Source organism: Triticum urartu, chromosome 5, assembly GCF_003073215.2.
Source record: "Triticum urartu cultivar G1812 chromosome 5, Tu2.1, whole genome shotgun sequence".
NCBI classification, from domain to species: domain Eukaryota; kingdom Viridiplantae; phylum Streptophyta; class Magnoliopsida; order Poales; family Poaceae; genus Triticum; species Triticum urartu.
This window is the reverse complement of record NC_053026.1, coordinates 25,258,243-25,275,972: the sequence shown is the minus strand read 5'-3', so window position 1 is coordinate 25,275,972 and position 17,730 is coordinate 25,258,243.

Genomic DNA, 17,730 nt, shown 5'->3' with positions numbered 1-17,730 from the left:
AGGTGCACTAGTTTGGCAAAGAGATGGTGATACAAGTGGTATATGGATGGTAGATAAAGGTTTTTGTAATCTGAAAATATAAAAACAGCAAGGTAACTAATGATAAAAGTGAGCACAAACGGTATTGCAATGCGTTGAAACAAGGCCTAGGGTTCATACTTTCACTAGTGCAAGTTCTCTCAACAATAATAACATAATTGGATCATATAACTATCCCTCAACATGCAACAAAGAGTCACTCCAAAGTCACTAATAGAGGAGAACAAACGAAGAGATTATGGTAGGGTATGAAACCACCTCAAAGTTATTCTTTCCAATCGATCCGTTGGGCTACTCCTATAAGTGTCACAAATAGCCCTAGAGTTCGTACTAGAATAACACCTTAAGACACAAATCAACCAAAACCCTAATGTCACCTAGATACTCCAATGTCACCTCAAGTATTCGTGGGTATGATTATATGATAAGCATCACACAATCTCAGATTCATCTATTCAACCAACACATAGAACCTCAAAGAGTGCCCCAAAGTTTCTACCAGAGAGTCAAGACGAAAACGTGTGCAAACCCCTATGCATAGGTTCATGGGCGGAATCCGCAAGTTGATCACCAAAACATACATCAAGTGGATCAATAGAATACCCCATTGTCACCACGGGTATCCCACGCAATACATACATCAAGTGTTCTCAAATCCTTAAAGACTCAATCCAATAAGATAACTTCAAAGGGAAAACCCAATCCATTACAAGAGAGTAGAGGGGGAGAAACATCATAAGATCCAACTATAATAGCAAAGCTCGCGATACATCAAGATCGTGCCACCTCAAGAACACGAGAGAGAGAGAGATCAAACACACAGCTACTGGTACATACCCTCAGCCCCGAGGGAGAACTACCCCCTCCTCGTCATGGAGAGCACCGGGATGATGAAGATGGCCACCGGAGTGGGATTGCCCCCTCCGGCAGGGTGCCGGAACGGGTCTAGATTGGTTTTCGGTGGCTACGGAGGCTTCTGGCGGGGGAACTCCCGATCTATTCTCGTCTTTGATAGTTTTAGGTTATATATATATATAGGCGGAAGAAATACATCAGGGGAGCCACGAGGGGCCCACGAGGGTGGAGGGCGCGCCCAGGGAGGGTGGGCGTGGCCCCCTACCTCGTGCTCTCCTCGTTAATCCCCTACGTGCACTCCAAGTCTCATGTATTGCTTTCTTTCCAAAAATAACTTTTCTGAAGGTTTCATTCCGTTTGGACTCCGTTTGATATTCCTTTTCTGCGAAACACTGAAACAAGGGAAAAATAGAAACGGGCACTGGGCTCTGGGTTAATAGGTTAGTCCCAAAAATCATATAAAATAGCATATAAATGCATATAAAACATCCAAGGTTGATAATATAATATCATGGAACAATCAAAAATTATAGATACGTTGGAGACGTATCAGTTATCAAGACCTTTTTCTGGTGCCGTTGCCGGGGAGTTATAGTGTGGGGTGAATATTCTCGTGTGTGCTTGTTTGCTTTATCACTAAGTAGTTTTATTTTGTGCTCTTATTTTCTATCTTTAGTTATGGGTAGGAAATGCAAAATACCAAAACAATTAGTGGTGCCTACTAAACCAATGGTTGAAGAACCACTCAAAATCTATCACACTCCTGAAGCTTTTTACTTGGATCATCTTCGATCCCTATGTGCTCGTGCTGAAAGCACAACTAGCTTAGTTGAGGGCAAATATTTAGATGAGCATGCTTGTTATGTGCGGCACCGCTTATCTCAAAAAGGGAAACTTTTACTGGATCAAATTCATCGTTTGCAATGCTATGCTTGGAATTTATGTGAAATATATGATTTTACTTGTTGTTCTGAAGACCCTAAGAAACACCTTCCCTAGCAATGTGTAACACCCACGATGCGGCTATATCTCCCACGTGTCGGAGCATGACTTAGAGGCATAACCGCATTGTAGGCATGTCGCAAGAGGGGTAATCTTTACACATCCCATGTACTGAATAAGAAAGAGGTACAGAGTTGGCTTACAATCGCCACTTCACACAATACATGAATAAAGCATTACATCAACCAGATACAAACAAGGTCCGACTACGGAACCAAAATAAAAGAAGACTACCCCTAATGCAAAAGATCCCCGATCGCCCCAACTGGGCTCCACTACTGATCAACTGGAAACGGAACAACATAACGAACACGATCTTCATCGAGCTCCTCCTTGAGCTCGGTTGCGTCACCTGTACGGTTTCATCGGCACCTGCAAACTGATTTTGGAAGTAATCTGTGAGTCACGGGGACTCAGCAATCTCACACCCTCGCGATCAAGACTATTTAAGCTTATAGGTAGGGTAAAAGGTATGAGGTGGAGCTGCAGCAAGCGACTAGCATATTTGGTGGCTAACATACGCAAATGAGAGCGAGAAGAGAAGGTAAAAGCACGGTCGAGAATCTATGATCAAGAAGGGATCCTAGAGCAACCTACGTCAAGCATAACTCCAACACCGTGTTCACTTCCCGAACTCCGCCGGAAAGAGACCATCATGGCTACACACGCTGTTGATCCATTTTAATTAAGTTTCAGGTTCTCTACAACCGGACATTAACAAATTCCCATCTGCCCATAACCGCGGGCACGGCTTTCGAAATTTCAAAACCCTGCAGGGGTGTCCCAACTTAGCCCATCACAAGCTCTCATGGTCAATGAAGGATATCCCTTCTCCCAGGATGATCCGATCAGACTCGGAATCCCGGTTACAAGACATTTTGACAATGGTAAAACAAGACCACCAAGACCGCTCGATGCGCCGACATCCTGATAGGAGCTGCACATATCTCGTTCTCAGGGCAACACCGGATAAGCAATCCGTACAACTAAAACCAGCCCTCGAGTTTCCCCGAGGTGGCGCTGCAAGGGGCTCTAGTTTGGACCAACACTTACACAAGCACTGGCCCGGGGGCTTAAAATAAAGATGACCCTCGAGAGAGCGACTCCCAAGGGGAAAAGTAGGTGGTGGTGAGGCAAATGGTAAAACCAAGGTTGGGCCTTGCTGGAGGAGTTTTATTCAAAGCGAACTGTCAAGGGGTTCCCATTATAACCCAACCGTGTAAGGAACGCAAAATCTAGGAACATAATACCGATATGACGGAAACTAGGGCGGCAAGAGTGGAACAAAACACCAGGCATAAGGCCGAGCCTTCCACCCTTTACCAAGTATATAGGTGCATTAATTAAATAATAGATATTGTGATATCCCAACAAAACATCCATGTTCCAACATGGAACAAGCTCCAATCTTCACCTGCAACTAGCAACGCTATAAGAGGGGCTGAGCAAAGCGGTAACATAGCCAAACAAATGGTTTGCTAGGACAAGGTGGGTTAGAGGCTTGACATGGCAATATGGGAGGCATGATAAGCAAGTGGTAGGTATCGCGACATAGGCATAGCAAAAGAGCGAGCATCTAGCAAGCAAAGATAGAAGTGATTTCGAGGGTATGGTCATCTTGCCTGCAAAGTTCTCTGAGAAGACAAAAGCTTGATCCTCAAAAACGTACTCAACGGGTCCTCGAACACGAACTCGTCTCCCGGATCTACCCAAAACAAGAACAACAAGCAAAGGGAGGACAATCAACCACGTGCAATGCTCAAACAACATGATGTAAACATGGTATGATATGCGAGATGCGATATGTGATGTGTATGCATGATTTGGAAAGGAATGATCGAACCTGGCCTCAACTTGGAAATCCAAGAGTGCCACTGGAAAGATGAGTTGATTTAGGTTGAAATCGATATAAAGATCACCGGAATCGGATGCACGGTTAGGAAATGGCAAGCAAAACAAATATGGCACCGATCTGCGATTAACAGCACGAAGCCAACTAAATGCATCAAGATAAATTAGCTACTGCACTCAAACATAGCAACAAAGTACATGGCAAGGATCCACTCAAGATGCTTGACAAAAGATGAACACTGAGCTATGGCTAAATCACTCAATAGCAGGTACAAACAAGCATGGCAAAAGAGCAAAAGATAACAGGTTACAGACTTAGTGAAAAACTGGAGCATGCAAAACAGATATCAAGTAGGCATGTTTACGAGCTCGATGCACTCACTACGAGGCATTGCATGAAAAAATAAGCATACACCGAGCAAGTAGGCATGGCATAGAAGCTAGACATGGCAAGAACAACAACATAGCATGCACGGATCAATTACAACAACCTTGGCAAACGTGCTAAACATGTTAACAATCTGCCAGGAACATTTTATAGTAAAAGTAGAGCTCGATTGAGTCAAGCTAGGGTGCTCCATAAATGCAAACAAATACATGGATGTATAGAGCACCACAATATCTACAAAACATCCTTGCTGATCATGCTCAAAAGAGGCACGAATCACTCGGTAGCAACATGAACACATGGCATAAAAATAATGACAGGACAAGGACTTAGATTCTAAGTCCCTGAAATCAAAAACATTGAGTAAGCTATTTTGCATGCTTGTGCTAGTCACCACGAAGATCACAAAAATACATGGCATACACCCCTGTAAAGATGGCATGGCATACTTCAAAACACATGTAGAGCTCAGGATCATAGCATGCACACATTAATCATGGCAAAAATGACAAAAGTGCATTTGCTGAAAATAATGTGAAACTAACATCACATAGCCCTCTTCCAACAGCATTTCGGGCATCAAGATGAGCTCAAATGAAAATGATGCAATGAGATGAAATGAAGTACTCGTCGAGACGAACATTTCGATATGCTACACGCACGAATTGGAGCAACGGTCATGAAGCTATGATGCGATGAACAGAGGCATATGAATCTGGAATCTCAGGACTTAGCAGATTTCACCTCGCGGGAAAAGTCAACCCAGGACGAGGAGAAGCGGGACGGGTTGGATCCGGATCTGGACGGAGGCGTTTGGTTGGGTGAAGTAGTGGGTCTGGTCCAGCTTCGTCTCCGCGAGATGTGGTTCTCCGGCGAACCTTGGAAGAGAGGGAGAGATCCAGTGAGAGAGAGAGTGGAGGCAGGAGGAAGAAGGTGAGAGGTAAAGCCTTGCCTGGCCGGACGCGGTTGTCGTTGTCGGCGGTGGGTCGCCAGCCGGTGGGAGGAGCTGGAGCTCCGGCGAGCATGGATGGCGGCGGCGGCCGGCGGTGAACAGCGGCGGGGCGGCGAGCGAGTGAGCGGCGCGGGAGCAGGGCGACGAGCGGCGCGCGACGGCGAGTGGTGGCCGGCGGGAAGGTGCTGCGGCGAGAAGGCCTCCAGCAATGACGGCGGTCGCCGGCGGGCGAGGAGTTGCGGCGGCGCCGGCAAAACGGGCGGCGGAGGCGCGGTGAAGGAGCAGCGGTTGCAGGGCGGTGCGGTGGCGGCGACCGGGCCCGTGCGGGCCGGATCTGGGCCAAGCGGGCCCACGGCGGTGGAGAGAGAGGAAGGCGCGGAGGGCTGATGTGGCGCACTCCGGTTGGCCGGGAGCGGCCGCCGGGATGACGTGGCAGGCTCTCATTGGCCGGAGTGAGGTGGCGGTGGCAGTGGACATGTCCGGCGGCGTGCGGAGGAGGAGGTTAGGGTTTCATCTGCGTGAAAATTCTGCGAGGGATACATATTTATAGGTAGAGGGAGTTAGGAGGCTCCAAATGAGGTGCGGTTTGCGGCCACGCGATCGTGATCTAACGGCCTAGATGATGGAAGGGGTTTAGGTGGGTTTTGGGCCACTTTGGAAGGAGTGTTGGGCTGCACACAAAAGAGGCCTTTTCAGTCCCTCGGTTAACCGTTGGACTAGCAAACGAAGTCCAAATGTCACGAAACTTGACATGCGGTCTACCGGTAGTAAACCAAGGCCGCATGACAAGTCTCGGTCCAATCCGAAAACGTTCAACACCCGCACACGAAAAGAGGTAGAAAGGGGCACTGGAGGACATAGGAGCGCCAGATTGCAAAACGGACAACGGGGAAAATGATCGGATGCATGAGACAAACATGTATGCAAAAGAAATGCACATGATGACATGATATGAAAAGCATGACATGCAAGCAATGACAAGGCAACAACAGCGAATAACTGGAAGACACCTGGCACATCGGTCTCGGGGCGTCACACAATGTTAGCTTAGTGATAATGGAATCGTATCTTCGTATGCTAAGGGTGTTTATAATTACTATGATGTTCTACAAATTGAAGAATTTGTTGCTTTCAAGGGTGCTTATGAAATTGCTTCATTGATTGGAAAGTATGATGCTACTCTTTACAAATCTGAAAATCTTGCCATACTCAAATATTGTTATGATAATTATGCTTCTAATTCCTATGTTAAACCATATATTGAGGACTCCTCCGTTGTCTAAGAAGAGACTAATATTTTGAGGGAGTCTATGGAAGAAGGAATTGATGAAACTGTGGGCTCATTAGATGAAAAAGATGATGAGTAGAGCGAAGAACAAAAGGAGGAAGAGTGGATTAGCTACATGTGCCCACCTTCTAATGAGAGTAACTCTTCAACTCATACATTGTTTAATTTCCCTTCGAATTTACCGAAGGATGAATGCTATGATGATTGTTATGATCCCATTGATTCTTTTGAAATATCCCTTTTTGATGATGTTTTCTATGCTTGTGACCAAGATGCCAATATGAATTATGCTTATGGAGATGAACTTTCTATAGCTCCTTATATTAAACATGAAATTTTTGCTATTGCACCCACGCATGATAGTCCTATTATCTTTTTGAATTCTCCCGACTACACTATATCGGAGAAGATTGCCCTTATTAAGGATTATATTGATGGGTTGCGTTTCACTACTACACATGTTGATTTTGATAGATATAATATGCATGTGCTTGCTTCTCCTACTTGCAATTATTATGAGAGAGGAACTACATCTCCGCCTCTCCATGTTTCCAATATGATAAAATTGCAAGAAACTGTTTATACTATGCATCGGCCTTTACTATGTGTGCATGAATTGTTCTTTTATGATATGCCGATGCATAGGAAGAGAGTTAGACTTCGTTGTTGCATGATATATGTTACTTTGTGCTCACTACTAAATACAAATCATTGTTAATTAAAATTTGCTTTGATATACCTTGGGATCCGGGTGGATCCATTACTTGAGCACTATATGCCTAGGTTAATGGCTTTAAAGAAAGCGCTGCCAGGGAGACAACTTGGAAGTTTTAGAGAGTCATTTATTTCTGTTGTATACTTTTATAAAGTTTAAAAACAAAAATAATGTGCCAAGATTTGCCTTTAGGATGTTTACATTGCTTGTTGGTTTGTGCGGTGCAAAACAGAAACTTTAGCTGTAGTGTGCGATTTTACATTTTTTACTGGAATGTCAAACGGTTCTGAAACCTTTTGCACTTTATTTCTATACAAATTGTTTATTTTTCCTAATTTTCAGAATTTTTGGAGTACTAGAAGTATGGTGAATGTTCAGATTACTACAGACTGTCCTATTTAAGACAGATTCTGTTTTTGATGCATAGTTTGCTTGTTTTGATGAAACTATCGATTTCTATCAGTGGATTAAGCCATGGAAAAGTTATATTACAGTAGCTACAATGCAAAAACAAAATATGAATTGGTTTGCAACAGTACTTAGAGTAGTTATTTGCTTTATTATACTAACGGATCTTACCGAGCTTTCTATTGAGTTTTGTGTGGATGAAGTGTTCGAAGATCGAGGAGGTCTCGATGTGAGGAGAAGGAGGAGAGGTAAGAGCTCAAGCTTGGGGATGCCCAAGGCACCTCAAGTAAATATTCAAGGAGACTCAAGCGTCTAAGCTTGGGGATGCCCCGGAAGGCATCCCATCTTTCTTCATCAAGTATCGGTATGTTTTCGGTTTCGTTTCGTTCATGTGATATGTGTAAATCTTGGAGCGTCTTTTGCATTTAGTTTTCACTTTTCTTTGATGCACCATGCTGGTATGAGATAGTCCATGTTTGATCTAGAATGCTCTTTGCACTTCACTTATATCTTTTGAGTATGGCTTTATAGAATGCTTCATGTGCTTCACTTATATCATTTGAAGTTTGGATTGCCTATTTCTCTTCACATAGAAAACTGCCATTTGTACAATGCTCTTTTGCTTCACTTATATTTGTTAGAGCGTGGGCATATCTTTTGTAGAAAGAATTAAACTCTCTTTCTTCACTTATATCTATTTAGAGAGATGACAGGAATTGGTCATTCACATGGTTAGTCATAAAATCCTACATAAAACTTGTAGATCACTGAATATGATATGTTTGATTCCTTGCAATAGTTTTGCGATATAAAGGTGGTGATATTAGAGTCGTGCTAGTTGAGTAATTGAGAAATACTTGTGTTGAGGTTTGCAAGTCCCGTAGCATGCACGTATGGTAACCGTTGTGTGAAAAATTTGAAGCATGAGGTGTTTCTTTGATTGCCTTACTTATGAGTGGCGGTCGGGGACGAGCGATGGTCTTTTCCTACCAATCTATCCCCCTAGGAGCATGCGCGTAGTGCTTGGTTTTGATGACTTGTAGATTTTTGCAATAAGTATGTGAGTTCTTTATGACTAATGTTGAGTCCATGGATTATACGCACTCTCACCCTTCCATCGTTGCTAGCCTCTTCGATACTGTGCATTGCCCTTTCTCACCTCCAGGGTCGGTGCAAACTTCGCCGGTGCATCCAAACCCCGTGATATGATATGCTCTATCACACATAAGCCTCCTTATATCTTCCTCAAAACAGCCACCATACCTACCTATTATGGCATTTCCATAGCCATTCCGAGATATATTGCCATGCAACTTCCATCATCATCATATACATGACTTGAGCATTCATTGTCATATTGCTTTGCATGATCGTAAGATAGCTAGCATGATGTTTTCATGGCTTGTCCGTTTTGATGTCATTGCTACACTAGATCATTGCACATCCCGGTACACCGCCGGAGGAATTCATATAGAGTCATAATTTGTTCTAGACATCGACTTGTAATGTTGAGTTGTAAGAAAATAAAAGTGTGTTGATCATCATTATTAGAGCATTGCCCTAGTGAGGAAAGGATGATGGAGACTATGATTGAAGGAAATATGCCCTAGAGGCAATAATAAAGTTATTATTTATTTCCTTATTTCATGAAAAATGTTTATTATTCATGCTAGAATTGTATTAACCGGAAACATGATACATGTGTGAATACATAGACAAACATAGTGTCACTAGTATGCCTCTACTTGACTAGCTCATTGATCAAAGATGGTTAAGTTTCCTAGCCATAGACATGAGTTGTTATTTGATCAACGGGATCACATCATTAGGAGAATGATGTGATTGACTTAACCCATTTCGTTAGCTTAGCACTTGATCATTTAAGTTTACTGCTATTGTTTTCTTCATGACTTATACATGTTCCTATGCCTATGAGATTATGCAACTCCCGAATACCGGAGGAACACTTTGTGTGCTACCAAACATCACAACGTAACTGGGTGATTATAAAGGTGATCTACAAGTTTCTCCGATGGTGTTCGTGGAGTTGGCATAGATCAAGAATAGGATTTGTCACTCCGATTGTGGGAGAGGTATCTCTGGGCCCTCTCAGTAATGCACATCACTATAAGCCTTGCAAGCAATGTGGCCCTCTCAGTTAGTTGCGGGATGTTGCATTACAGAAAGAGTAAAGAGACTTGTCGGTAACGAGATTGAACTAGGTATTGAGATACCGACGATCGAATCTCGAGCAAGTAACATACCGATGACAAAGGGAACAACGTCTGTCGTTATGCGGTTTGACCGATAAAGATCTTCGTAGAATATGTAGGAACCAATATGAGCATCCAGGTGTAACGCCCTCGATGCGGCTATATCTCCTACGTGTCGAAGCACGACTTAGAGGCATAACCGCATTGAAAGAAATGTCGCAAGTAAGGTAATCTTCACAACAACCCATGTAAATAGATAATAGGGGAAAAGGTACATAGTTGGCTTACACTCGCCACATCAAACAAATACATAAATAGCATTACAATCATCCAATACACTCATGGTCCGACTACGGCACCAAAATAAAAGATCAACCCCAACATGCGACACGGTCCCGCTCGACCCAACTGGGCACCACTACTGATCATCAGGGAAAGACACATAGTAACGGCGTGAGTCTTCGTCGAACTCCCACTTGAGTTCAAGCGCATCATCTGGAACGGAGTCATCGGGCCCTGCATCTGGTTTGGAAGTAATCTGTGAGTCACGGGGACTCAGCAATCTCGCACCCTCGCGATCAAGACTATTTAAGCTTATAGGTAAGGCAAGGTAATATGTGGAGCTGCAGCAAGCGACTAGCATATATGGTGGCTATCCTGTTCGCAAAAGAGAGCGAGAAGAGAAAGCAAAGCACGAACGAAGAACTAAAGAACAACCTACGGCAAACATTACTCCAACACCGTGTTCACTTCCCGGACCCCGCCGAGAAGAGACCATCACGGTTACACACGCAGTTGCTTCATTTTAATTAAGTTAAGGTTCATGTTATCTACAATCGGACATTAACAAATTCCCATCTGCCCATTACCGCGGGCACGACTTTTGAAAGTTCAAATCCCTGCAGGGGAGTCCCAATTTAGCCCATCACAAGCTCTCACGGTCAACGAAGGATAAACCTTCTCCCGAGACATTCCGATCAGACTCGGTATCCCGGTTCTACAAGACAACTTCGACAAGGTAAAACAAATCAAGCAACACCGCCCGGATGTGCCGACAAATCCCGATAGGAGCTGCACATATCTCGTTCTCAGGGCAACACTGGATTGTCCAAGGTACGGGTAGGCCAGTCCAGAGTTGCCCCTAGTGGCCACCGGTAGCTGACAGGTTGGACCAACACTCAGAGGAGCACTGGCCCAGGGGTTTAAATAAAGATGACCCTTGAGTCCGCGGAACCCAAGAGAAAAAGAGGCTAGGTGGCGAATGGTAAAACCAATGTTGGGCATTGCTGGAGGAGTTTTATTCAAGGCGAACTGTCAAGGGGTTCCCATTATCACCCAACCGCGTAAGGAACGCAAAATCCGGGAACATAACACCGATATGACGGAAACTAGGGCGGCAAGAGTGGAACAAAACACTAGGCAAAAGGCCGAGCCTTCCACCCTTTACCAAGTATATAGATGCATTAATTAAATAAGATATATTGTGATATCCCAACAAGTAAACATGTTCCAACGAGGAACAACATCTCCATGTTCCAACAAGGAACAAACTTCATCTTCACCTGCAACTAACAACGCTATAAGAGGGGTTGAGCAAAGCGGTAACATAGCCAAACAACGGTTTGCTAGGACAAGGTGGGTTAGAGGCTTGGTTTAACAATATAGGAGGCATGATAAGCAAGTGGTAGGTATCGTAGCATAGGCATAGCAAAAGAGCGAGCAATCTAGCAAGCAAAGATAGAAGTGATTTCGAGGGTATGATCATCTTGCCTGCAAAGTTGTCAGAGTTGACTTGATCCTCGTAAGCAAACTCAACGGGCTCCTAGTTCGCGAACTCGTCTCCCGACTCTACCCAAACAAGACAAACAAGCAAAAGGAACACAATCAACCACGTGCAATGCTCAAGCAACATGATGCAAACATGGTATGCTATGCGGGATGCGATATGTGATGTGTATGCAAGATTTGACAAGGAATGATTGAATCTGGCCTCAACTTGGAAATCCAAGAGTGCCACTGGAAAGGTGAGGTGATTTCGGTTGAAATCGATATAAAGATCACCGGAATCGGATGGACAGTTTGGAAATGGCAAGCAAAACAAATATGGCACCGGTCTGCGATAAACAACAAGTAGCCATCTAAATGCATCAAAATAATTATGCTACATCACTCAAACATGACAACAAAATACATGGCAGGGATCCACTCATAATTCTTGACAAAAGATGAACACTGAGCTACGGCCAATTTATCCATTAACAGGTTCAAACAAGCATGGCAAAAGAGCAAAAGATAACAGGTTTCAGACTTAGTGAAATTAACACAAGTCTGGAATTTCACATCAGGTAGCACACTTTGGCGCATGAAAACTATATGCTACAGGAACTTAACATGGCAAAGCAAGGCATGACATGAAGCTACTCAAAGCACTTAACAAAATTCCCTTAGTGACCTTGAGCCAAAAGGGATCAGAAAATACGATTGCAAGCATGTGAACATGACAAAAACATAATCAGATAACAGACTTAGAGAAAAACTGGAGCATGCAAATCTGTTAACGAGTAGGCATGTTTACGAGCTCGATGCACTCACTAAAGAGCAAGGCATGACAAAATAAGCATACACCCATCAAGAATACATATCATATAAGCTAGACATGGCAAGAAAAACAACATAGAATGCACGGATCAACAACAACATCCTCGGCAAAATCGCTAACAAGTAAACAATCTGCCAGGATTCCCGAAATAGCAACAGTAGAGCTCGATTGACTCAAGCTAGGGTGCTCCATAAATGCAAACAAAGACATGGATGGATAGAGCACCACAATAATAAAAAATCATCCTCACTGATCATCCTCAAAAGAGGCACGGATCACTAGGAAACAACATGAACATATGGCATATTGATAAAAACAGATCAAGGACTTGGAGAAATTCTAAGTCCCTGAAATCAGCATTAACGAATGCACTACTTTGCAAGCTTGTGCTAGTCACCACCCATATCACAAAAATACATGGTAAGCACCTCTGTAAAGATGGCATGGCATATAACAAAACTCATGTAGAGCTCAGGAGCATATCATGCACACATTAATCATGGAAAAAAACAAATATCTATTTGATGAAATAGATCTGGCAATTTTATCACATAGCCCTCTTCCAACAGCATTTCGGGCATCAAGATGAGCTCAAATGAAAATGATGCAATGAGATGAAATGAGGTACTCTTAGAGACGAAAATTTTGATATGCTACACGCGCAAAACGGAGCTACGGATGCGGAGTTACGGCATGAGCAAGAATGCAAAATAATATGCCGACTTAGGGGGAAAACGGGGTCAACCTTGATATTTTTAGATCTGGATCGGGCGACGCGCTTCCCGAGGTTCGATGCCGTTCTCGCCGGAGATGGAGAAGTGGCGGCCGGAGCTTGAACAGACGGACAGGGGCGGCGCGGATCCGGTCGCCGGGGCTCGGGGACGGAGCGGCGGACGGCGGTGGTTGGCGTGGAGGCGAGGGGCGCGGCGGACGAAGATGGCGCGTCGGAGGCGACGGGCGGCGCGAGGAGGTGCCGACGAAGCCGGGCGGCGCGAGGCGGCAGATGGCGCGGTGGAGGCGGCGAGCTTCAGGCGGTCGGGCGGCGGGAAGGCGACCGGGCGGCGCGGGGAGACGACGGGCCTCGAGGGCCCGTCCCGGGCTCAGGCGGGCCGCGGCGCGGGAGGTGGCCGGTGGAACACATGGCGCCCTGTGGTTGGGCACGGGCGGCGGCGCGGCGTGTCCGGCGGCGGACGGACACGTCCGGCGCAGAGAGGGGAAGGTAGGTTAGGCTTTGATCTGGAATTTTCGGGGGAGATGTCTATTTATACGTAGAAGGAGGTAGGAGGCTCCAAATGAGGTGTGGTTTTCGGCCACGCGATCGTGATCGAACACTCTAGATGATGGAGAGGGTTTTGGTCGGTTTGGGGCCAAATTGGAAGGGTGTTGGGCTGCAACACACACAAGGCCTTCTCGGTCCCTCGGTCAACCGTTGGAGTATCAAACGAAGTCCAAATGGTATGAAACTTGACAGGCGGTCTACCGGTAGTAAACCAAGGCCGCTTGGCAAGTCTCGGTCCAATCCGGAAATGTTTAACCCCCACACACGAAAAGAGGTAAAAAGGACCACCGGAGGAGATAGGAGCGCCGGAATGCAAAACGGACAACGGGAAAATGCTCGGATGCATGAGACGAACACGTATGCAAATGCAATGCACATGATGCAATGATATGAGATGCATGACAACGACAACAACACACGGAGGCAAAAACCCGAACCCGAGGAAATAAAATAACTTAGTGCCGGAAATGGCAAGAGTTGGAGTACATATAAGGTAAATTACATCCGGGGTGTTACAACACTCCACCACTATGAAAGGATCTCGTCCCGAGATCTAGAATGGCACCAGAGGGGAAAACGGAGGAGAAAGAGAAGAGGTAAAGCTAAGTTGCTCCTTTGACAAACAAGTGAAACCAAAGAACCTTGAGAGGTTGAACAACTTGAAAGAAAGAGTGCAACGAGAATGAACGAAGCTGGAAACACTCCGGTTGGAAAGATATGCAAGGCTTGATAAAATGAAAGAACTTGAGCAGCGGGCACACACTGAGGTTAAATGGATAAGCACGAAAAGAACACGATCCTGACAACACAAGAAAATGGGTTGAAAAGAACAACATCACAATGCCTCCGGAAGAAATGAGAGAATGGAAAGGAATGAACGGAGGAGAAAACAACATCTTCTACCTTAAATGAGCTTGAAAGCATCTTTAGGAGAAGGGTCGAACAGAATTGTTGGAAAACCAACAATGAAAAGAGTAAGCTTGTTGTGGGCTTATGGAAAACATCTCAAAATTATGAGGTGATAACTTGCCACTAACGTGAAAAAGAATTGGATTGATATGAACAAGGAGTCGAGAAAATATTTCGCCGTGAGAATAAAAGAAGAACTTGGATCATTATAAGCACCAGAATTAGCAACCATCCTTAGGGAAGGCTATAGGTGAAATATAACCCAAGATAACTCCCATGACGAGATTCAAGGATTTAATTATTTCACTCTTAACAACATGTGAGTTATGAAACATGAACTCAAATCATCAAGAATGACATAATACCACCTCAAAAGATGAGAAATGAAATAATTGCACTCCGGATAGCAAGAAGAAGAATGCTTGAGCTCCTCTGAAAAGAAACTTGATGAACACTTCGAGAAGGAATTAAATCCTTTACGAACCATCATGTAGAACCTCCATGAAGAACTCCGTTAAACAAAAGAATGATCAAACGGAAGGAAAGAGAAGTTGAAAACACAAGGTGAAACCTTGTAATGATTTAGATGAATCTCGGTGGTGATATAATTGAGAGCTTGGAACTCCGGAAAAGAAAAGATGAAACAATTGAAACCAAGAATTTGAAGAGCCTCCGGAATAAGGAATTAATCACTTGGATGGAACACGAATAAGAATTACGTTATGCTTATCCTTCACCAATTAAATTGATGACAATCAATGGATTTAGCATCCTACTTATTCTCATAGAAAGGGTTAAGATAATGTTGGGGAACGTTGCAGAAAACAAAAATTTTCCTACTCGTTTCACCAAGATCCATCTAGGAGTTCATCTAGAAACGAGTCATCGGATGCATCTACATACCTTTGTAGATCACGCGCGGAAGCGTTCAAAGAACGGGGATGAGGAAGGCGTACTCGACGTGATCCAAATCACCGATGACCAAGCACCGAACGGACGGCACCTCCGCGTTCAACACACGTACGGGACGGGAGACGTCTCCTCCTTCTTGATCCAGCAAGGGCGAAGGAGAGGTTGATGAAGATCCAGCAGCACGACGGCGTGGTGGTGGATGCAGGGCGTCACAGTAGCAGGGCTTCGCCTATACTACGAAAGAGAGACGTAACGGGGAGAGAGGGAGGCGCCAGGGGCTGGGGTATGAAGTCCCTCCTCTCCCCCACTATACATAGGAGGGCCAAGGGGGGGTGCGCAGCCTAGGAGATCCAATCTCCTAGGTGCGGCTGCCAAGGGGAGGTTTCCCTCCCCCCCAAGGCACCTAGAGGTGCCTTCCACCACTTGGACTCTTCCTTTGTGGAAACCCTAGGCGCATGGGCCTATAGGGGCTGGTGCCCTTGGCCCATCTAGGCCAAGGCACACCCCCTACAGCCCATGTGGCCCCCCGGGACAGGTGGCCCCACCCGGTGGGCCCGCGGGACCCCTCCGGTGGTCCCGGTACAATACCGATAACCCCGAAACTTGTCCCGATGGCCGAAACAGCACTTCCTATATATAATTCTTTACCTCCGGACCATTCCGGAACTCCTCGTGACGTCCGGGATCTCATCCGGGACTCCGAACAACATTCGGGTTACTGCATATACATATCTTCACAACCCTAGCGTCACCGAACCTTAAGTGTGTAGACCGTACGGGTTCGGGAGACAAGCAGACATGACCGAGATGACTCTCCGGTCAATAACCAACAGCGGGATCTGGATACCCATGTTGGCTCCCACATGCTCCACGATGATCTCATCGGATGAACCACGATGTCGAGGATTCAATCAACCCCGTATGCAATTCCCTTTGTCAATCGATATGTCACTTGCCCGAGATTCGATCGTCGGTATCCCAATACCTCGTTCAATCTCGTTACCGGCAAGTCACTTTACTTGTACCGTAATGCATGATCCCGTGACCAGACACTTGGTCACTTTGAGCTCATTATGATGATGCATTACCGAGTGGGCCCAGTGATACCTCTCCGTCATACGGAGTGACAAATCCCAGTCTTGATCCATGTCAACCCAACAGACACTTTCAGAGATACCCGTAGTCTACCTTTATAGTCACCCAGTTACGTTGTGACGTTTGGTATACCCAAAGCACTCCTACGGTATCCGGGAGTTACACGATCTCATGGTCTAAGGAAAAGATACTTTGACATTGGAAAACTCTAGCAAACGAACTATACGATCTTGTGCTATGTTTAGGATTGGGTCTTGTCCATCACATCATTCTCCTAATGATGTGATCTCGTTATCAATGACATCCAATGTCCATAGTCAGGAAACCATGACTATCTGTTGATCAATGAGCTAGTCAACTAGAGGCTTACTAGGGACATGTTGGTGTCTGTTATTCACACATGTATTACGATTTCCGGATAACACAATTATAGCATGAATAAAGACAATTATCATGAATAAGGAAATATAATAATAATGCTTTTATTATTGCCTCTAGGGCATATTTCCAACAGATAGATATAGCGTCAACTTGAGAAAGGTCTTCAATGAACCACCGGTAGAATTTGAAAGAACAAAAGAATTGATATGATAACTAGGGAAGAGAGATTTTGAACAAACCACCGTAAGAATTAAAATGAACGAAGACAAGATAGCGAAACACCGGGTAGAATTAGAAAACGACTGAAGATACTTGAGGGAATTAAGATACATGAGAACGGAGGGATCATGAACTGATTAGAGGATAATTGAATGATGCACCGGTAAGATTTGGAGAATGATAACTGAAAGCTGAGAATGAATAAACCTGAAATGGTGGACACCGGACAATCAAACTGAAAAGAAACCTGAATAGCTTCGAATGGGGTGAAAAGAATTCTCACAATCGAAAAAAATTATGAGAGGATGGCAACAAGCTAGAATCACGAATCTTGAAGAGAATGGAGCAAGATTGAGAGAAAAATCTTCTTCGGTCTTCAACTGCAGAGTATGACGATGATAAGGACCACCATGGATTGTTGAGGCACTCCGGAATGAATAATGGAAAGGTTGATCCAACGATGAAAAGAATTTGAAATATCTTGGAGAAGGGCATCTGACTGATGATAACTCATTCTTACGTCAAACTTCGAAAAGAATTTTAAGGATATCTCTAGGAGAATAAGAAGAGTCAGGTAAGATCCTGGGAAAAGACCTGTGGGTTAGGGCCCACTCAAAAGAAACAC